The sequence below is a fragment of the Saccoglossus kowalevskii genome, chromosome 7 (genome assembly GCF_978046115.1).
Source record: "Saccoglossus kowalevskii chromosome 7, keSacKowa6.1, whole genome shotgun sequence".
In the NCBI taxonomy this organism is placed as follows: Eukaryota; Metazoa; Hemichordata; class Enteropneusta; family Harrimaniidae; genus Saccoglossus; species Saccoglossus kowalevskii.
Genome location: NC_140647.1, coordinates 14,288,293 through 14,310,499, shown reverse-complemented (window position 1 = coordinate 14,310,499; position 22,207 = coordinate 14,288,293). Strand labels below are relative to the sequence as shown.

General features: G+C 36.6%; 13 non-coding genes across 13 annotated transcripts; all 13 read right to left on the bottom strand.

The window, feature by feature from the left end:
- Positions 1-1,244: 1,244 nt before the first annotated feature.
- On the bottom strand, positions 1,245-1,317 carry TRNAA-AGC (transfer RNA alanine (anticodon AGC)). Its single transcript has one exon. It is a non-coding gene; the product is annotated as a tRNA-Ala (tRNA).
- Positions 1,318-1,546: 229 nt separating this feature from the next.
- TRNAA-AGC (transfer RNA alanine (anticodon AGC)) lies at positions 1,547-1,619 on the bottom strand. Its single transcript has one exon. It is a non-coding gene; the product is annotated as a tRNA-Ala (tRNA).
- A 229-nt stretch (positions 1,620-1,848) lies between these two features.
- TRNAA-AGC (transfer RNA alanine (anticodon AGC)) lies at positions 1,849-1,921 on the bottom strand. The gene has a single exon. It is a non-coding gene; the product is annotated as a tRNA-Ala (tRNA).
- Positions 1,922-7,548: 5,627 nt separating this feature from the next.
- TRNAA-AGC (transfer RNA alanine (anticodon AGC)) lies at positions 7,549-7,621 on the bottom strand. The gene has a single exon. It is a non-coding gene; the product is annotated as a tRNA-Ala (tRNA).
- Positions 7,622-8,389: 768 nt separating this feature from the next.
- TRNAA-AGC (transfer RNA alanine (anticodon AGC)) lies at positions 8,390-8,462 on the bottom strand. Its single transcript has one exon. It is a non-coding gene; the product is annotated as a tRNA-Ala (tRNA).
- Positions 8,463-9,296: 834 nt separating this feature from the next.
- On the bottom strand, positions 9,297-9,369 carry TRNAA-AGC (transfer RNA alanine (anticodon AGC)). The gene has a single exon. It is a non-coding gene; the product is annotated as a tRNA-Ala (tRNA).
- Positions 9,370-12,697: 3,328 nt separating this feature from the next.
- Positions 12,698-12,770, bottom strand: TRNAA-AGC (transfer RNA alanine (anticodon AGC)). The gene has a single exon. It is a non-coding gene; the product is annotated as a tRNA-Ala (tRNA).
- Positions 12,771-13,302: 532 nt separating this feature from the next.
- On the bottom strand, positions 13,303-13,375 carry TRNAA-AGC (transfer RNA alanine (anticodon AGC)). The gene has a single exon. It is a non-coding gene; the product is annotated as a tRNA-Ala (tRNA).
- A 767-nt stretch (positions 13,376-14,142) lies between these two features.
- On the bottom strand, positions 14,143-14,215 carry TRNAA-AGC (transfer RNA alanine (anticodon AGC)). Its single transcript has one exon. It is a non-coding gene; the product is annotated as a tRNA-Ala (tRNA).
- Positions 14,216-14,747: 532 nt separating this feature from the next.
- Positions 14,748-14,820, bottom strand: TRNAA-AGC (transfer RNA alanine (anticodon AGC)). Its single transcript has one exon. It is a non-coding gene; the product is annotated as a tRNA-Ala (tRNA).
- Positions 14,821-16,180: 1,360 nt separating this feature from the next.
- Positions 16,181-16,253, bottom strand: TRNAA-AGC (transfer RNA alanine (anticodon AGC)). The gene has a single exon. It is a non-coding gene; the product is annotated as a tRNA-Ala (tRNA).
- Positions 16,254-17,493: 1,240 nt separating this feature from the next.
- On the bottom strand, positions 17,494-17,566 carry TRNAA-AGC (transfer RNA alanine (anticodon AGC)). The gene has a single exon. It is a non-coding gene; the product is annotated as a tRNA-Ala (tRNA).
- Positions 17,567-17,726: 160 nt separating this feature from the next.
- TRNAA-AGC (transfer RNA alanine (anticodon AGC)) lies at positions 17,727-17,799 on the bottom strand. Its single transcript has one exon. It is a non-coding gene; the product is annotated as a tRNA-Ala (tRNA).
- Between the last annotated feature and the right edge of the window lie 4,408 nt (positions 17,800-22,207).

The window sequence follows — 22,207 nt, the reverse complement described above, 5'->3', positions numbered from 1 at the left end:
GTTTTAACATGTGTAGGGACATCCAAATGTGTAAGGCTATTGGAAACCAAAAAAATAAAGGAGTGGGATAGCTATAATTGGATAAATTCGGCATATGAAAACACCAAAATCAATGATTTTTTTCAGTGGCTGTGTGACCTTGTGTCTGACACATTCATATGCAAATGACTAATCTGTGAAACAAATAGGGGCGGAGACAAACCACTCAAATGTTTGGAAACACTCATTGTGTGTCAGATAACTACTGATAACACATCCTAACATTGCCTTGTCTTGAGTTTATCTTTGAAACTTATAGGCACACAGATTAAACCTGTGTTGTTGATTTTGGAAAACACTACTGAGGCTGCCTTGCTTCCCTTCAGATAATCTACATTTTAACCAACTTACATGACATTCTATGTTATGTTGACTTTATCACATGAAAGTTTATAGTGCATTTCATCAATTAATAAATAAATGTGAAAATCGTAATTTTCAACACAAATAATAGTCTCGCTACCTTAAGTGAGCCTCGATGTAACGAATTTATAATCAGAAATATTCAGAATTTCAATCATATGCTCGTAAAGTAAAATTTCTTAGAATTGAACAAATTATTTTTTCTAAACAATTATTATCACAGTAACCGTAAACATACTGTCATAATATAACTTGTAATTCGAGGGTTTGAGTCTCAAAAACAACTAGTTGTTGAATTCGACTCACTGGAGAATACGGGTATCGATCCCGGTACCTCTCACATGCTAAGCGAGCGCTCTACCACTTGAGCTAATTCCCCGAATATATTCACGTTTGAGCCACCTTAACTGAGCCTCGATGTAACGAATTTATTTTTTCTAAACAATGATTATTACAGTGACCGTAAACATACTGATATAATACTACTTGTAATTCGAAAGTTTGAGTCTCAAAAACAAATAGTTATTGTACACAACTCAATGGAGAATCCGAGTATCGATCCCAGTACCTCTCACATGCTAAGCGAGCGCTCTACCACTTGAGCTAATTCCCCGATGATTTTCACGTTTGAGCCTCCTTAAGTGAGCCTTGATGTAACGAATTTATAATCAGAAATATTCAGAATTTCAATCATATGCTCGTAAAGTAAAATTACTTAGAATTGAACAAATCATTTTTTCTAAACAATTATTATCACAGTGACCGTAAACATACTGTCATAATATAACTTGTAATTCGAGGGTTTGAGTCACAAAAACAACTAGTTATTGTTCACAACTCAATGGAGAATCCGGGTATCGATCCCGGTACCTCTCACATGCTAAGCGAGCGCTCTACCACTTGAGCTAATTCCCCGACGATATTCACGTTTGAGCCTCCTTAAGTGAGCCTCGATGTAACGAATTTATAATCAGAAATATTCAGAATTTAAATCATATACTCGTAAAGTCAAATTACTTAGAATTGAACAAATTATTTTTTCTAAACAATGATTATCACAGTGACCGTAAACATACTGATATAATACTCCTTGTAATTCGAAGGTTTGAGTCTCAAAAACAACGAGTTGTTGCATTCGACTCACTGGAGAATCCGGGTATCGACCCCGGTACCTCTCACATGCTAAGCGAGCGCTCTACCACTTGAGCTAATTCTCCGACGATATTCACGTTTGAGCCTCCTTAAGTGAGCCTCGATGTAACGAATTTATAATCAGAAATATTCAGAATTTCAATCATATACTCGTAAAGTCAAATTACTTAGAATTGAACAAATTATTTTTTCTAAACAATTATTATCACAGTGACCGTAAACATACTGATATAATACTCCTTGTAATTCGAAGGTTTGAGTCTCAAAATAAACGAGTTGTTGCATTCGACTCACTGGAGAATCCGGGTATTGATCCCGGTTCCTCTCACATGCTAAGCGAGCGCTCTACCGCTTGAGCTAATTCCCCGACGATATTCATGTTTGAGCCTCCTTAAGTGAGTCTCGATGTAACTAATTTATAATCAGAAATATTCAGAATTTCAATCATATGCTCGTAAAGTAAAATTACTTAGAATTGAACAAATGATTTTTTCTAAACAATTATTATCACAGTGACCATTCTGTCATAATATAACTTGTAATTCGAGGGTTTGAGTGTGAAAAGCAACAAGTTGTTGCATTCAACTCACTGGAGAATCCGGGTATAGATCCCGGTACCTCTCACATACTAAGCGAACGCTCTACCACTTCAGCTAATTAGCGACTATATTCACGTTTGAGCCTTCTTAAGTGAGTCTCGATGTAACTAATTTATTTTTTCTAAACAATGATTATCACAGTGACCGTAAACATACTGATATAATCCTCCTTGTAATTCGAAGGTTTGAGTCTCAAAAACAACGAGTTGTTGCATTCGACTCACTGGAGAATCCGGGTATAGACCCCGGTACCTCTCACATGCTAACCTAGCGCTCTACCACTTGAGCTAATTCCCCGACGATATTCACGTTTGAGCCTCGTTAAGTGAGTCTCGATGTAACTAATTTATAATCAGATATATTCAGAATTTCAATCATATGCTCGTAAAGTAAAATTACTTAGAATTGAACAAATCATTTTTTATATACAATTATTATCACAGTGACCGTAAACATACTGTCATAATATAACTTGTACTTCAAGGGTTTGAGTCTCAAAAACAACAAGTTGTTGCATTCGACTCACTGGAGAATCCGGGTATCGATCCCGGTACCTCTCACATGCTAAGCGAGCGCTCTACAACTTGAGCTAATTCCCCGACGATATTCACGTTTGAGCCTCCTTAAGTGAGCCTCAATGTAACGAAATTATTTTTTCTAAACAATGATTATCACAGTGACCGTAAACATACTGATATAATACTACTTGTAATTCGAAGGTTTGAGTCTCAAATGCAACTAGTTATTGTACACAACTCAATGGAGAATCCGGGTATCGATCCCGGTACCTCTCACATGCTAACCTTGCGCTCTACCACTTGAGCTAATTTCCCGACGATATTCACGTTTGAGCCTCCTTAAGTGAGCCTCGATGTAACGTATTTATAATCAGAAATATTCAGAATTTCAATCATATGCTCGTAAAGTGAAATTACTTAGAATTGAACAAATCATTTTTTCTAAACAATTATTATCACAGTGACCGTAAACATACTGTCATAATATAACTTGTAATTCGAGGGTTTGAGTGTCAAAAACAAAAAGTTGTTGCATTCAACTCACTGCAGAAACCGGATATCGATCCCGATACCTCTCACATGCTAAGCGAGCGCTCTACCACTTGAGCTAATTCCCCGATGATATTCACGTTTGAGCCTCGTTACGTGAGCCTAAATGTAACGAATTTATAATCAGAAATATTCAGAATTTCAATCATATACTCGTAAAGTCAAATTACTTAGAATTGAACAAATTATTTTTTCTAAACAATTATTAGCACAGTGACCGTAAACATACTGATATAATCCTCCTTGTAATTCGAAGGTTTGAGTCTCAAAAACAACGAGTTGTTGCATTCGACTCACTGGAGAATCCGGGTATAGACCCCGGTACCTCTCACATGCTAAGCGAGCGCTCTACCACTTCAGCTAATTCCCCGACTATATTCACGTTTGAGCCTCCTTAAGTGAGTCTCGATATAACTAATTTATTTTTTCTAAACAATGATTATCACAGTGACCGTAAATATACTGATATAATACTACTTGTAATTCGAAGGTTTGAGTCTCAAAAACAACTAGTTATTGTGCACAACTCAATGGATAATCCGGGTATCGATCCCGGTACCTCTCACATGCTATGCGAGCGCTCTACCACTTGAGCTAATTCCCCGACGATATTCATGTTTGAGCCTCCTTAAGTGAGTCTAAATGTAACTAATTTATAATCAGAAATATTCAGAATTTCACTCATTTGCTCGTAAAGTAAAATTACTTAGAATTGAACAAATCATTTTTTCTAAACAATTATTATCACAGTGACCGTAAACATACAGTCATAATATAACTTGTAATTCGAGGGTTTGAGTCTCAAAAACAACTAGTTGTTGAATTCGACTCACTGGAGAATCCGGCTATCGATCCCGGAACCTATCACATGCTAAGCGAGCGCTCTACCACTTGAGCTAATTCCGCGATGATATTCTCGTTTGAGCCTCCTTAAGTGAGCCTCGATGTAACGAATCTATAATCAGAAATATTCAGAATTTCAATCATTTGCTCGTAAAGTCAAATTACTTAGAATTGAACAAATTATTTTTTCTAAAATGATTAATATCACAGTGACCGTAAACATACTGTCATATTATAACTTGTAATTCTAGGGTTTGAGTCTCAAAAAACTAATAGTTGTTGCATTCGACTCACTGGAGAATCCGTGTATCAATCCCGGTAACTCTCACATGCTAAGCGAGCGCTCTACCACTTGAGCTAATTCCCCAACGATATTGAAGTTTGAGTCTCCTTAAGTGAGTCTCGATGTATCTAATTTATAATCAGAAATATTCAGAATTCAATCATATGCTCGTAAAGTCAAATTACTTAGAATTGAACAAATCATTTTTTTCTAAACAATTGTTATCACAGTGACCGTAAACATACTGTCATAATATAACTTGTAATTCGAGGGTTTGAGTCTGAAAAACAACTAGTTGTTGAATTCGACTCATTGGAGAATCCGGGTATCGATCCCGGTACCTGTCACATGCTAAGCGAGCGCTCTACCACTTGAGCTAATTCCCCGACGATATTCACGTTTGAGCCTCCTTAAGTGAGCCTCGATGTAACGAATTTATTTTTTCTAAACAATGATTATCACAGTGACCGTAAACATACTGATATAATACTACTTGTAATTCGAAGGTTTGAGTCTCAAAAACAACTAGTTATTGTGCACAACTCAATGGAGAATCCGGGTATCGATCCCGGTATATCTCACATGCTAAGCGAGCTAATGCTACCACTTGAGCTAATTCCCCCGACGATATTCACGTTTGAGCCTCCTTAAGTGAGTCTCGATGTAAGTAATTTATAATCAGAAATATTCAGAATTTCAATCATATGCTCGTAAAGTAAAATTACTTAGAATTGAACAAATCATTTTTTCCAAACAATTATTATCACAGTGACCTTAAACATACTGTCATAATATAACTTGTAATTCGAGGGTTTGAGTCTCAAAAACAACCAGTTGTTGCATTCAACTCACTGCAGAAACCGGATATCGATCCCGATACCTCTCACATGCTAAGCGAGCGCTCTACCACTTGAGCTAATTCCCCGATGATATTCACGTTTGAGCCTCGTTACGTGAGCCTAAATGTAACGAATTTATAATCAGAAATATTCAGCATTTCAATCATATACTCGTAAAGTCAAATTACTTAGAATTGAACAAATTATTTTTTCTAAACAATTATTAGCACAGTGACCGTAAACACACTGATATAATCCTCCTTGTAATTCGAAGGTTTGAGTCTCAAAAACAACGAGTTGTTGCATTCGACTCACTGGAGAATCCGGGTATAGACCCCGGTACCTCTCACATGCTAAGCGAGCGCTCTACCACTTCAGCTAATTCCCCGACTATATTCACGTTTGAGCCTCCTTAAGTGAGTCTCGATATAACTAATTTATTTTTTCTAAACAATGATTATCACAGTGACCGTAAACATACTGATATAATACTACTTGTAATTCGAAGGTTTGAGTCTCAAAAACAACTAGTTATTGTGCACAACTCAATGGATAATCCGGGTATCGATCCCGGTACCTCTCACATGCTATGCGAGCGCTCTACCACTTGAGCTAATTCCCCGACGATATTCATGTTTGAGCCTCCTTAAGTGAGTCTAAATGTAACTAATTTATAATCAGAAATATTCAGAATTTCACTCATTTGCTCGTAAAGTAAAATTACTTAGAATTGAACAAATCATTTTTTCTAAACAATTATTATCACAGTGACCGTAAACATACAGTCATAATATAACTTGTAATTCGAGGGTTTGAGTCTCAAAAACAACTAGTTGTTGAATTCGACTCACTGGAGAATCCGGCTATCGATCCCGGAACCTATCACATGCTAAGCGAGCGCTCTACCACTTGAGCTAATTCCGCGATGATATTCTCGTTTGAGCCTCCTTAAGTGAGCCTCGATGTAACGAATCTATAATCAGAAATATTCAGAATTTCAATCATTTGCTCGTAAAGTCAAATTACTTAGAATTGAACAAATTATTTTTTCTAAAATGATTAATATCACAGTGACCGTAAACATACTGTCATATTATAACTTGTAATTCTAGGGTTTGAGTCTCAAAAAACTAATAGTTGTTGCATTCGACTCACTGGAGAATCCGTGTATCAATCCCGGTACCTCTCACATGCTAAGCGAGCGCTCTACCACTTGAGCTAATTCCTCGACGATATTGAAGTTTGAGTCTCTTTAAGTGAGTCTCGATGTATCTAATTTATAATCAGAAATATTCAGAATTCAAACATATGCTCGTAAAGTCAAATTACTTAGAATTGAACAAATCATTTTTTCTAAACAATGATTATCACAGTGACCGTAAACATACTGATATAATACTACTTGTAATTCGAAGGTTTGAGTCTCAAAAACAACTAGTTATTGTACACAACTCAATGGAGAATCCGGGTATCTATCCCGGTACCTCTCACATGCTAACCTAGCGCTCTAGCACTTGAGCTAATTCCCCGACGATATTCACGTTTGAGCCTCGTTAAGTGAGTCTCGATGTAACTAATTTATAATCAGAAATATTCAGAATTTCAATCATATGCTCGTAAAGTAAAATTACTTAGAATTGAACAAATCATTTTTTCTAAACAATTATTATCACAGTGACCGTAAACATACTGTCATAATATAACTTGTACTTCAAGGGTTTGAGTCTCAAAAACAACAAGTTGTTGCATTCGACTCACTGGAGAATCCGGGTATCGATCCCGGTACCTCTCACATGCTAAGCGAGCGCTCTACCACTTGAGCTAATACCCCGAAGATATTCACGTTTGAGCCTCCTTAAGTGAGCCTCGATGTAACGTATTTATAATCAGAAATATTCAGTATTTCAATCATATGCTCGTAAAGTAAAATTACTTAGAATTGAACAAATCATTTTTTCTAAACAATTATTATCACAGTGACAGTAAACATACTGATATAATACTCCTTGTAAATCGAAGGTTTGAGTCTCAAAAAACGAATAGTTGTTGCATTCGACTCACTGGAGAATCCGTGTATCAATCCCGGTACCTCTCACATGCTAAGCGAGCGCTCTACCACTTGAGCTAATTCCCCAACGATATTGAAGTTTGAGTCTCCTTAAGTGAGTCTCGATGTATCTAATTTATAATCAGAAATATTCAGAATTCAATCATATGCTCGTAAAGTCAAATTACTTAGAATTGAACAAATCATTTTTTTCTAAACAATTGTTATCACAGTGACCGTAAACATACTGTCATAATATAACTTGTAATTCGAGGGTTTGAGTCTGAAAAACAACTAGTTGTTGAATTCGACTCATTGGAGAATCCGGGTATCGATCCCGGTACCTCTCACATGCTAAGCGAGCGCTCTACCACTTGAGCTAATTCCCCGACGATATTCACGTTTGAGCCTCCTTAAGTGAGCCTCTCAACCGTGAATGTCGTCGGGGAATTAGCTCAAGTGGTAGGCGCTCGCTTAGCATGTGAGATACCGGGATCGAATACCCGGATTCTCCAGTGAGTCGAATAACAACTAGTTTTGTGAAACTCAATGGAGAATCCGGGTATCGATCCCGGTATATCTCACATGCTAAGCGAGCTAATGCTACCACTTGAGCTAATTCCCCCGACGATATTCACGTTTGAGCCTCCTTAAGTGAGTCTCGATGTAAGTAATTTATAATCAGAAATATTCAGAATTTCAATCATATGCTCGTAAAGTAAAATTACTTAGAATTGAACAAATCATTTTTTCCAAACAATTATTATCACAGTGACCTTAAACATACTGTCATAATATAACTTGTAATTCCAGGGTTTGAGTCTCAAAAACAACCAGTTGTTGCATTCAACTCACTGCAGAATCCGGATAACGATCCCGGTACCTCTCACATGCTAAGCGAGCGCTCTACCACTTGAGCTAATTCCGCGATGATATTCACGTTTGAGCCTCCTTAAGTGAGCCTCGATGTAACGAATTTATAATCAGAAATATTCAGAATTTCAATCATTTGCTCGTAAAGTCAAATTACTTAGAATTGAACAAATTATTTTTTCTAAACAATTATTATCACAGTGACCGTAAACATACTGTCATAATATAACTTGTAATTCGAGGGTTTGAGTCTCAAAAACAACTAGTTGTTGAATTCGACTCACTGGAGAATCCGGGTATCGATCCCGGTACCTCTCACATGCTAAGCGAGCGCTCTACCAGTTGAGCTAATTTCCCGACGATATTGACGTTTGAGCCTCCTTAAGTGAGTCTCGATGTATCTAATTTATAATGAGAAATATTCAGAATTCAATCATATGCTCGTAAAGTCAAATTACTTAGAATTGAACAAATCATTTTTTCTAAAATGATTAATATCACAGTGACCGTAAACATACTGTCATATTATAACTTGTAATTCTAGGGTTTGAGTCTCAAAAACAACTAGTTGTTGAATTCGACTCACTGGAGAATCCGGATATCGATCCCGGTACCTCTCACATGGTAAGCGAGCGCTCTACCACTTGAGCCTATTCTCCGATGTTATTCACGTTTCCGCCTCCTTAAGTTAGCCTCGATGTAACGAATTTATAATCATAAATATTCAGAATTTCAATCATTTGCTCGTAAAGTAAAATTACTTAGAATTGAACAAATCATTTTTTCTAAACAATTATTATCACAGTGACCGTAAACATACTGTCAAAATATAACTTGTAATTCGAGGGTTTGAGTCTCAAAAACAACTAGTTGTTGAATTCGACTCACTGGAGAATCCGGGTATCGATCCTTGTACCTCTAAAATGCTAAGCGAGCGCTCTACCACTTGAGCTAATTCCCCAATGATATTGACGTTTGAGCCTCCTTAAGTGAGTCTCGATGTATCTAATTTATAATCAGAAATATTCAGAATTCAATCATATGCTCGTAAAGTCAAATTACTTAGAATTGAACAAATCATTTTTTCTAAAATGATTAAATATCACAGTGACCGTAAACATACTGTCATATTATAACTTGTAATTCGAGGGTTTGAGTCTCAAAAACAACTAGTTGTTGAATTCGACTCACTGGAGAATCCGGGTATCGATCCCGGTACCTCTCACATGCTAAGCGAGCGCTCTACCACTTGAGCTAATTCCCCGACGACATTCACGGTTGAGCCTCCTTAAGTGAGCCTCGATGTAACGAATTTATTTTTTCTAAACAATGATTATCACAGTGACCGTAAACATACTGATATAATACTACTTGTAATTCGAAGGTTTGAGTCACAAAAACAACTAGTTATTGCACACAACTCACTAGAGAATCCGGGTATCGATCCCGATACCTCTCACATGCTAAGCGAGCGCTCTACCACTTGAGCTAATTCCCCGACGATATTCATGTTTGAGCCTTCTTAAGTGAGTCTCGATGTAACTAATTTATAATCAGATTAATTCAGAATTTCAATCATTTGCTCGTAAAGTACAATTACGTAGAATTGAACAAATCATTTTTTCTAAACAATTATTATCACAGTGACCGTAAACATACTGTCATAATATAACTTGTAATTCGAGGGTTTGAGTCTCAAAAACAACCAGTTATTGAATTCGACTCACTGGAGAATCCGGGTATCGATCCCGGTACCTGTCACATGCTAAGCGAGCGCTCTACCACTTGAGATAATTCCTCGACGATATTGACGTTTGAGCCTCCTTAAGTGAGTCTCGATGTATCTAATTTATAATCAGAAATATTCAGAATTCAATCACATGCTCGTAAAGTCAAATTACTTTGAATTGAACAAATCATTTTTTCTGAAATGATTAATATCACAGTGACCGTAAACATACTGTCATAATATAACTTGTAATTCGAGGGTTTGAGTCTCAAAAACAACTAGTTGTAGAATTCGACTCACTGGAGAATCCCGGTACCTCTAACATGCTAAGCGAGCGCTCTACAACTTGAGCTAATTCCCCGACGATATTGACGTTTGAGCCTCCTTAAGTGAGTCTCGATGTATCTAATTTATAATCAGAAATATTCAGAATTCAATCATATGCTCGTAAAGTCAAATTACTTAGAATTGAACAAATCATTTTTTCTAAACAATTATTATCACAGTGACCGTAAACATACTGATATAATATAACTTGTAATTCAAGGGTTTGAGTCTCAAAAACAAGAAGTTGTTGCATTCGACTCACTGGAGAATCCGGGTATCGATCCCGGTACCTCTCACATGCTAAGCTAGCGCTCTAACACTTGAGCTAATTCCCCGATGATATTCACGTTTGAGGCTCCTTAAGTGAGCCTCGATGTAACGTATTTATAATCAGAAATATTCAGAATTTCAATCATATGCTCGTAAAGAAAAATTACTTAGAATTGAACAAATCATTTTTTCTAAACAATTATTATCACAGTGACCATTCTGTCATAATATAACTTGTAATTCGAGGGTTTGAGTGTCAAAAACAACAAGTTGTTGCATTCTACTCACTGCAGAATCCGGATATCGATCCCGGTACCTCTCACATGCTAAGCGAGCGCTCTACCACTTGAGCTAATTCCCCGTTGATATTCACGTTTGAGCCTCGTTACGTGAGCCTCGATGTAACGAATTTATAATCAGAAATATTCAGAATTTCAATCATATACTCGTAAAGTCAAATTACTTAGAATTGAACAAATTATTTTTTCTAAACAATTATTAGCACAGTGACCGTAAACATACTGATATAATCCTCCTTGTAATTCGAAGGTTTGAGTCTCAAAAACAACGAGTTGTTGCATTCGACTCACTGGAGAATCCGGGTATAGTCCCCGGTACCTCTCACATGCTAAGCGAGCGCTCTACCACTTCAGCTAATTCCCCGACTATATTCACGTTTGAGCCTCCTTAAGTGAGTCTCGATGTAACTAATTTATTTTTTCTAAACAATGATTATCACAGTGACCGTAAACATACTGATATAATACTACTTGTAATTCGAAGGTTTGAGTCTCAAAAACAACTAGTTATTGTGGACAACTCAATGGATAATCCGGGTTTCGATCCCGGTACCTGTCACATGCTAAGCGAGCGCTCTACCACTTGAGCTAATTCCCCGACGATATTCATGTTTGAGCCTCCTTAAGTGAGTCTAAATGTAACTAATTTATAATCAGAAATATTCAGAATTTCACTCATTTGCTCGTAAAGTAAAATTACTTAGAATTGAACAAATCATTTTTTCTAAACAATTATTATCACAGTGACCGTAAACATACTTTCATAATATAACTTGTAATTCGAGGGTTTGAGTCTCAAAAACAACTAGTTGTTGAATTCGACTCACTGGAGAATCCGGCTATCGATCCCGGAACCTATCACATGCTAAGAGAGCGCTCTACCACTTGAGCTAATTCCACGATTATATTCTCGTTTGAGCCTCCTTAAGTGAGCCTCGATGTAACGAATCTATAATCAGAAATATTCAGAATTTCAATCATTTGCTCGTAAAGTCAAATTACTTAGAATTGAACAAATTATTTTTTCTAAACAATTATTATCACAGTGACCGTAAACATACTGATATAATACTCCTTGTAATTCGAAGGTTTGAGTCTCAAAAAACGAATAGTTGTTGCATTCGACTCACTGGAGAATCCGTGTATCAATCCCGGTACCTCTCACATGCTAAGCGAGCGCTCTACCACTTGAGCTAATTCCCCGACGATATTGAAGTTTGAGTCTCTTTAAGTGAGTCTCGATGTATCTAATTTATAATCAGAAATATTCAGAATTCAATCATATGCTCGTAAAGTCAAATTACTTAGAATTGAACAAATCATTTTTTCTAAACAATTATTATCACAGTGACCGTAAACATACTGTCATAATATAACTTGTAATTCGAGGGTTTGAGTGTCAAAAACAACAAGTTGTTGCATTCAACTCACTGCAGAATCCGGATATCGATCCCGGTACCTCTCACATGCTAAGCAAGCGCTCTACCACTTGAGCTAATTCCCCGATGATATTCACGTTTGAGCATCCTTAAGTAAGTCTCGATGTAACTAATTTATTTTTTCTAAACAATGATTATCACAGTGACCGTAAACATACTGATATAATACTAGTTGTAATTCGAATGTTTGAGTCTCAAAAACAACTAGTTATTGTACACAACTCAATGGAGAATCCGGGTATCGATCCCGGTACCTCTCACATGCTAACCTAGCGCTCTAGCACTTGAGCTAATTCCCCGACGATATTCACGTTTGAGCCTCGTTAAGTGAGTCTCGATGTAACTAATTTATTATCACAAATATTCAGAATTTCAATCATATGCTCGTAAAGTAAAATTACTTAGAATTGAACAAATCATTTTTTCTAAACAATTATTATCACAGTGACCGTAAACACACTGTCATAATATAACTTGTACTTCATGGGTTTGAGTCTCAAAAACAACAAGTTGTTGCATTCGACTCACTGGAGAATCCGGGTATCGATCCCGGTACCTCTCACATGCTAAGCGAGCGCTCTACCACTTGAGCTAATTCCCCGATGATATTCACGTTTGAGCCTCCTTAAGTGAGCCTCGATGTAACGTATTTATAATCAGAAATATTCAGAATTTCAATCATATGCTCGTAAAGTAAAATTACTTAGAATTGAACAAATCATTTTTTCTAAACAATTATTATCACAGTGACCGTAAACATACTGATATAATACTCCTTGTAATTCGAAGGTTTGAGTCTCAAAAAACGAATAGTTGTTGCATTCGACTCACTGGAGAATCCGTGTATCAATCCCGGTACCTCTCACATGCTAAGCGAGCGCTCTACCACTTGAGCTAATTCCCCAACGATATTGAAGTTTGAGTCTCCTTAAGTGAGTCTCGATGTATCTAATTTATAATCAGAAATATTCAGAATTCAATCATATGCTCGTAAAGTCAAATTACTTAGAATTGAACAAATCATTTTTTTCTAAACAATTGTTATCACAGTGACCGTAAACATACTGTCATAATATAACTTGTAATTCGAGGGTTTGAGTCCCAAAAACAACTAGTTGATGAATTCGACTCACTGGAGAATCCGGGTATCGATCCCGGTACCTCTCACATGCTAAGCGAGCGCTCTACCACTTGAGCTAATTCCCCGACGATATTCACGTTTGAGCCTCCTTAAGTGAGCCTCGATGTAACGAATTTATTTTTTCTAAACAATGATTATCACAGTGACCGTAAACATACTGATATAATACTACTTGTAATTCGAAGGTTTGAGTCTCAAAAACAACTAGTTATTGTACACAACTCAATGGAGAATCCGGGTATCGACCCCGGTATATCTCACATGCTAAGCGAGCTAATGCTACCACTTGAGCTAATTCCCCGACGATATTCACGTTTGAGCCTCCTTAAGTGAGTCTCGATGTAAGTAATTTATAATCAGAAATATTCAGAATTTCAATCATATGCTCGTAAAGTAAAATTACTTAGAATTGAACAAATCATTTTTTCTAAACAATTATTATCACAGTGACCTTAAACATACTGTCATAATATAACTTGTAATTCGAGGGTATGAGTCTCAAAAACAACCAGTTGTTGAATTCGACTCACTGGAGAATCCGGGTAACGATCCCGTTACCTCTCACATGCTAAGCGAACGCTCTACCACTTGAGCTAATTCCGCGATGATATTCACGTTTGAGCCTCCTTAAGTGAGCCTCGATGTAACGAATTTATAATCAGAAATATTCAGAATTTCAATCATTTGCTCGTAAAGTCAAATTACTTAGAATTGAACAAATTATTTTTTCTAAACAATTATTATCACAGTGACCGTAAACATACTGTCATAATATAACTTGTAATTCGAGGGTTTGAGTCTCAAAAATAACTAGTTGTTGAATTCGACTCACTGGAGAATCCGGGTATCGATCCCGGTACCTCTCACATGCTAAGCGAGCGCTCTACCACTTGAGCTAATTCCCCGATGATATTCACGTTTGAGCCTCCTTAAGTGAGCCTCGATGTAACGTATTTATAATCAGAAATATTCAGAATTTCAATCATATGCTCGTAAAGTAAAATTACTTAGAATTGAACAAATCATTTTTTCTAAACAATTATTATCACAGTGACCGTAAACATACTGATATAATACTCCTTGTAATTCGAAGGTTTGAGTCTCAAAAAACGAATAGTTGTTGCATTCGACTCACTGGAGAATCCGTGTATCAATCCCGGTACCTCTCACATGCTAAGCGAGCGCTCTACCACTTGAGCTAATTCCCCAACGATATTGAAGTTTGAGTCTCCTTAAGTGAGTCTCGATGTATCTAATTTATAATCAGAAATATTCAGAATTCAATCATATGCTCGTAAAGTCAAATTACTTAGAATTGAACAAATCATTTTTTTCTAAACAATTGTTATCACAGTGACCGTAAACATACTGTCATAATATAACTTGTAATTCGAGGGTTTGAGTCCCAAAAACAACTAGTTGATGAATTCGACTCACTGGAGAATCCGGGTATCGATCCCGGTACCTCTCACATGCTAAGCGAGCGCTCTACCACTTGAGCTAATTCCCCGACGATATTCACGTTTGAGCCTCCTTAAGTGAGCCTCGATGTAACGAATTTATTTTTTCTAAACAATGATTATCACAGTGACCGTAAACATACTGATATAATACTACTTGTAATTCGAAGGTTTGAGTCTCAAAAACAACTAGTTATTGTACACAACTCAATGGAGAATCCGGGTATCGACCCCGGTATATCTCACATGCTAAGCGAGCTAATGCTACCACTTGAGCTAATTCCCCGACGATATTCACGTTTGAGCCTCCTTAAGTGAGTCTCGATGTAAGTAATTTATAATCAGAAATATTCAGAATTTCAATCATATGCTCGTAAAGTAAAATTACTTAGAATTGAACAAATCATTTTTTCTAAACAATTATTATCACAGTGACCTTAAACATACTGTCATAATATAACTTGTAATTCGAGGGTATGAGTCTCAAAAACAACCAGTTGTTGAATTCGACTCACTGGAGAATCCGGGTAACGATCCCGTTACCTCTCACATGCTAAGCGAACGCTCTACCACTTGAGCTAATTCCGCGATGATATTCACGTTTGAGCCTCCTTAAGTGAGCCTCGATGTAACGAATTTATAATCAGAAATATTCAGAATTTCAATCATTTGCTCGTAAAGTCAAATTACTTAGAATTGAACAAATTATTTTTTCTAAACAATTATTATCACAGTGACCGTAAACATACTGTCATAATATAACTTGTAATTCGAGGGTTTGAGTCTCAAAAATAACTAGTTGTTGAATTCGACTCACTGGAGAATCCGGGTATCGATCCCGGTACCTCTCACATGCTAAGCGAGCGCTCTACCACTTGAGCCTATTCTCCGATGTTATTCACGTTTCCGCCTCCTTAAGTTAGCCTCGATGTAACGAATTTATAATCATAAATATTCAGAATTTCAATCATTTGCTCGTAAAGTAAAATTACTTAGAATTGAACAAATCATTTTTTCTAAACAATTATTATCACAGTGACCGTAAACATACTGTCAAAATGTAACTTGTAATTCGAGGGTTTGAGTCTCAAAATCAACTAGTTGTTGAATTCGACTCACTGGAGAATCCCGGTACCTCTAACATGCTAAGCGAGCGCTCTACAACTTGAGCTAATTCCCCGACGATATTGACGTTTGAGCCTCCTTAAGTGAGTCTCGATGTATCTAATTTATAATCAGAAATATTCAGAATTCAATCATACGCTCGTAAAGTCAAATTACTTAGAATTGAACAAATCATTTTTTCTAAAATGATTAAATATCACAGTGACCGTAAACATACTGTCATATTATAACTTGTAATTCGAGGGTTTGAGTCTCAAAAACAACTAGTTGTTGAATTCGACTCACTGGAGAATCCGGGTATCGATCCCGGTACCTCTCACATGCTAAGCGAGCGCTCTACCACTTGAGCTAATTCCCCGACGATATTCACGTTTGAGCCTCCTTAAGCCTCGATGTAACGAATTTATAATCAGAAATATTCAGAATTTCAATCTTATACCCGTAAAGTCAAATTACTTAGAATTGAACAAATTATTTTTTCTAAACAATTATTATCACAGTGACTGTAAACATACTGATATAATATAACTTGTAATTCGAGGGTTTGAGTCTCAAAAACAACTAGTTGTTGAATTCGACTCACTGGAGAATCCGGGTATCGATCCCGGTACCTCTCACATGCTAAGCGAGCGCTCTACCAGTTGGGCTAATTTCCCGACGATATTGACGTTTGAGCCTCCTTAAGTGAGTCTCGATGTATCTAATTTATAATGAGAAATATTCAGAATTCAATCATATGCTCGTAAAGTCAAATTACTTAGAATTGAACAAATCATTTTTTCTAAAATGATTAATATCACAGTGACCGTAAACATACTGTCATATTATAACTTGTAATTCAAGGGTTTGAGTCTCAAAAACAACAAGTTGTTGCATTCAACTCACTGGAGAATCCGGGTATCGATCCCGGTACCTCTCACATGCTAAGCGAGCGCTCTACCACTTGAGCCTATTCCTGATGATATTCACGTTTGAGCCTCCTTAAGTGAGCCTCGATGTAACGAATTTATAATCAGAAATATTCAGAATTTCAATCATATACTCGTAAAGTCAAATTACTTAGAATTGAACAAATAATTTTTTCTAAACAATTATTATCACAGTGACCGTAAACATACTGTCATAATATAACTTGTAATTCAAGGGTTTGAGTCTCCCAACACAACAAGTTGTTGCATTCGACTCACTGGAGAATCTGGGTATCGATCCCGGTACCTCTCACATGCTAAGCGAGCGCTCTACCACTTGAGCTAATTCCCCGACGATATTCACGTTTGAGCCTCCTTAAGTGAGCCTCGATGTAACTAATTTTTAATCAGAAATATTCAGAATTTCAATCATATGCTCGTAAAGTAAAATTACTTAGAATTGAACAAATCATTTTATTCTAAACAATTATTATCACAGTGACTGTAAACATACTTATATAATACTCCTTGTAATTCGAAGGTTTAAGTCTCAAAAACAACTAGTTGTTGCATTCGACTCGTTTTTTCTAAACAATTATTATCACAGTGACCGTAAACATACTGATATAATACTCATAGTAATTCGAAGGTTTGAGTCTCAAATACAACGAGTTGATGCATTCGACTCACTGGAGAATCCGGGTATCGATCCCGGTACCTCTCACATGCTAAGCGAGCGCTCTACCACTTGAGCTAATTCCCCGACGATATTTGGTTTGAGCCTCCTTAAGTGAGCCTCGATGTAACGAATTTATTTTTTCTAAACAATGATTATCACAGTGACCGTAAACATACTGATATAATACTACTTGTAATTCGAAAGTTTGAGTCTCAAAAACAAATAGTTATTGTACACAACTCAATGGAGAATCCGGGTATCGATCCCGGTACCTCTCACATGCTAAGCGAGCGCTCTACCACTTGAGCTAATTCCCCGATGATTTTCACGTTTGAGCCTCCTTAAGTGAGCCTCGATGTAACGAATTTATAATCAGAAATTTTCAGAATTTCAATCATATGCTCGTAAAGTAAAATTACTTAGAATTGAACAAATCATTTTTTCTAAACAATTATTATCACAGTGACCGTAAACATTCTGTCATAATATAACTTGTAATTCGAGGGTTTGAGTGTCAAAAACAACAAGTTGTTGCATTCAACTCACTGCAGAATACGGATATCGATCCCGGTACCTCTCACATGCTAAGCGAGCGCTCTACCACTTGAGCTAATTCCCCGATGATATTCACGTTTGAGCCTCGTTAAGTGAGCCTCGATGTAACGAATTTATAATCAGAAATATTCAGAATTTCAATCATATACTCGTAAAGTCACATTACTTAGAATTGAACAAATTATTTTTTCTAAACAATTATTAGCACAGTGACCGTAAACATACTGATATAATCCTCCTTGTAATTCGAAGGTTTGAGTCTCAAAAACAACGAGTTGTTGCATTCGACTCACTGGAGAATCCGGGTATAGACCCCGGTACCTCTCACATGCTAAGCGAGCACTCTACCACTTCAGCTAATTCCCCGACTATATTCACGTTTGAGCCTCCTTAAGTGAGTCTCGATGTAACTAATTTATTTTTTCTAAACAATTATTATCACAGTGACCGTAAACATACTGATATAATACTCCTTGTAATTCGAAGGTTTGAGTCTCAAAAAACGAATAGTTGTTGCATTCGACTCACTGGAGAATCCGTGTATCAATCCCGGTACCTCTAACATGCTAAGCGAGCGCTCTACCACTTGAGCTAATTCCCCGACGATATTGAAGTTTGAGTCTCCTTAAGTGAGTCTCGATGTATCTAATTTATAATCAGAAATATTCAGAATTCAATCATATGCTCGTAAAGTCAAATTACTTAGAATTGAACAAATCATTTTTTCTAAACAATTATTATCACAGTGACCGTAAACATACTGTCATAATATAACTTGTAATTCGAGGGTTTGAGTCTCAAAAACAACTAGTAGTTGAATTCGACTCACTGGAGAATCCGGGTATCGATCCCGGTACCTCTCACATGCTAAGCAAGCGCTCTATCACTTGAGCTAATTCCCCGACTATATTCACTTTTGAGCCTCCTTAAGTGAGCCTCGATGTAACTAATTTATAATCAGAAATATTCAGAATTTCACTCATTTGCTCGTAAAGTAAAATTACTTAGTATTGAACAAATCATTTTTTCTAAACAATTATTATCACAGTGACCGTAAACATACTGTCATAATATAACTTGTAATTCGAGGGTTTGAGTCTCAAAAACAACTAGTTGTTGAATTCGACTCACTGGAGAATCCGGGTATCGATCCCGGTACCTATTACATGCTAAGCGAGCGCTCTACCACTTGAGCTAATTCCCCGACGATATTCACGTTATAGCCTCCTTAAGTGAGCCTCGATGTAACGAATTTATTTTTTCTAAACAATTATTATCACAGTGACCGTAAACATACTGTCATAATATAACTTGTAATTCAAGGGTTTGAGTCTCAAAAACAACTAGTTGTTGAATTCGACTCACTGGAGAATCCGAGTATCGATCCCGGTACCTCTCACATGCTAAGCGAGCGCTCTACCACTTGAGCTAATTCCCCGATGATGTTCACGTTTGAGCCTCCTTAAGTGAGCCTCGATGTAACGAATTTATAATCAGAAATATTCAGAATTCAATCACATGCTCGTAAAGTCAAATTACTTTGAATTGAACAAATCATTTTTTCTGAAATGATTAATATCACAGTGAACGTAAACATACTGTCATAATATAACTTGTAATTCGAGGGTTTGAGTCTCAAAAACAACTAGTTGTAGAATTCGACTCACTGGAGAATCCCGGCACCTCTCACATGCTAAGCGAGCGCTCTACAACTTGTGCCTATTCTCCGATGTTATTCACTTTTCAGCCTCCTTAAGTTAGCCTCGATGTAACGAATTTATAATCAGAAATATTCAGAATTTCAATCATTTGCTCGTAAAGTAAAATTGCTTAGAATTGAACAAATCATTTTTTCTAAACAATTATTATCACAGTGACCGTAAACATACTGTCATAATATAACTTGTAATTCGAGGGTTTGAGTCTCAAAAACAACTAGTTGTTGAATTCGACTCACTGGAGAATCCGGGTATCGATCCCGTTACCTCTCACATGCTGAGCGAGCGCTCTACCACTTGAGCTAATTCCGCGATGATATTCACGTTTGAGCCTCCTTAAGTGAGCCTCGATGTAACGAATTTATTTTTTCTAAACAATGATGATCACAGTGACCGTAAACATACTGATTTAATACTACTTGTAATTCGAAGGTTTGAGTCTCAAAAACAACTAGTTATTGTACACAACTCAATGGAGAATCCGGGTACCGATCCCAGTACCTCTCACATGCTAAGCGAGCTAATGCTACCACTTGAGCTAATTCCCCGACGATATTCACGTTTGAGCCTCCTTATGTGAGTCTCGATGTAAGTAATTTATAATCAGAAATATTCAGAATTTCAATCATATGCTCATAAAGTAAAATTACTTAGAATTGAACAAATCATTTTTTCTAAACAATTATTATCACAGTGACCTTAAACATACTGTCATATTATAACTTGTAATTCGAGGGTTTAAGTCTCAAAAACAACTAGTTGTTGAATTCGACTCACTGGAGAATCCGGGTATCGATCCCGGGACCTCTCACATGCTAAGCGAGCGCTCTACAACTTGAGCCTATTCTCCGATGTTATTCACTTTTCAGCCTCCTTAAGTGAGCCTCGATGTAACGAATTTATAATCAGAAATATTCAGAATTTCAATCATTTGCTCGTAAAGTAAAATTACTTACAATTGAACAAATCATTTTTTCTAAACAATGATTATCACAGTGACCGTAAACATACTGATATAATACTCCTTGTAATTCGAAGGTTTGAGTCTCAAAAAACAAATAGTTGTTGCATTCGACTCACTGGAGAATCCGTGTATCGATCCCGATACCTCTCACATGCTAAGCGAGCGCTCTACCACTTGAGCTAATTCTGCGATGATATTCACGTTTGAGCCTCCTTAAGTGAGCCTCGATGTAACGAATTTATTTTTTCTAAACAATGATGATCACAGTGACCGTAAACATACTGATTTAATACTACTTGTAATTCGAAGGTTTGAGTCTCAAAAACAACTAGTTATTGTACACAACTCAATGGAGAATCCGGGTACCGATCCCAGTACCTCTCACATGCTAAGCAAGCTAATGCTACCACTTGAGCTAATTCCCCGACGATATTCACGCTTGAGCCTCCTTATGTGAGTCTCGATGTAAGTAATTTATAATCAGAAATATTCAGAATTTCAATCGTATGCTCGTAAAGTAAAATTACTTAGAATTGAACAAATCATTTTTTCTAAACAATTATTATCACAGTGACCGTAAACATACTGTCATAATATAACTTGTAATTCGAGGGTTTGAGTCTCAAAATCAACTAGTTGTTGAATTCGACTCACTGGAGAATCCGGGTATCGATCCCTATACATCTCACATGCTAAGCGAGCGCTCTACCACTTGAGCTAATTTCCCGACGATATTGACGTTTGAGCCTCCTTAAGTGAGTCTCGATGTATCTAATTTATAATGAGAAATATTCAGAATTCAATCATATGCTCGTAAAGTCAAATTACTTAGAATTGAACAAATCATTTTTTCTAAAATGATTAAATATCACAGTGACCGTAAACATACTGTCATATTATAACTTGTAATTCTAGGGTTTGAGTCTCAAAAACAACTAGTTGTTGAATTCGACTCACTGCAGAATCCGGGTATCGATCCCGGTACCTCTCACATGCTAAGCGAGCGCTCTACCACTTGAGCTAATTCCCCGACGATATTGACGTTTGAGCCTCCTTAAGTTAGCCTCGATGTAACGAATTTATAATCATAAATATTCAGAATTTCAATCATTTGCTCGTAAAGTAAAATTACTTAGAATTGAACAAATCATTTTTTTCTAAACAATTATTATCACAGTGACCGTAAACATACTGTCATAATATAACTTGTAATTCGAGGGTTTGAGTCTCAAAAACAACTAGTTGTTGAATTCGACTCACTGGAGAATCCGGGTTTCGATCCCGGTACCTCTAACATGCTAAGCGAGCGCTCTACAACTTGAGCTAATTCCCCGACGATATTGACGTTTGAGCCTCCTTAAGTGAGTCTCGATGTATCTAATTTATAATGAGAAATATTCTGAATTCAATCATATGCTCGTAAAGTCAAATTACTTAGAATTGAACAAATCATTTTTTCTAAAATGATTAATATCACAGTGACCGTAA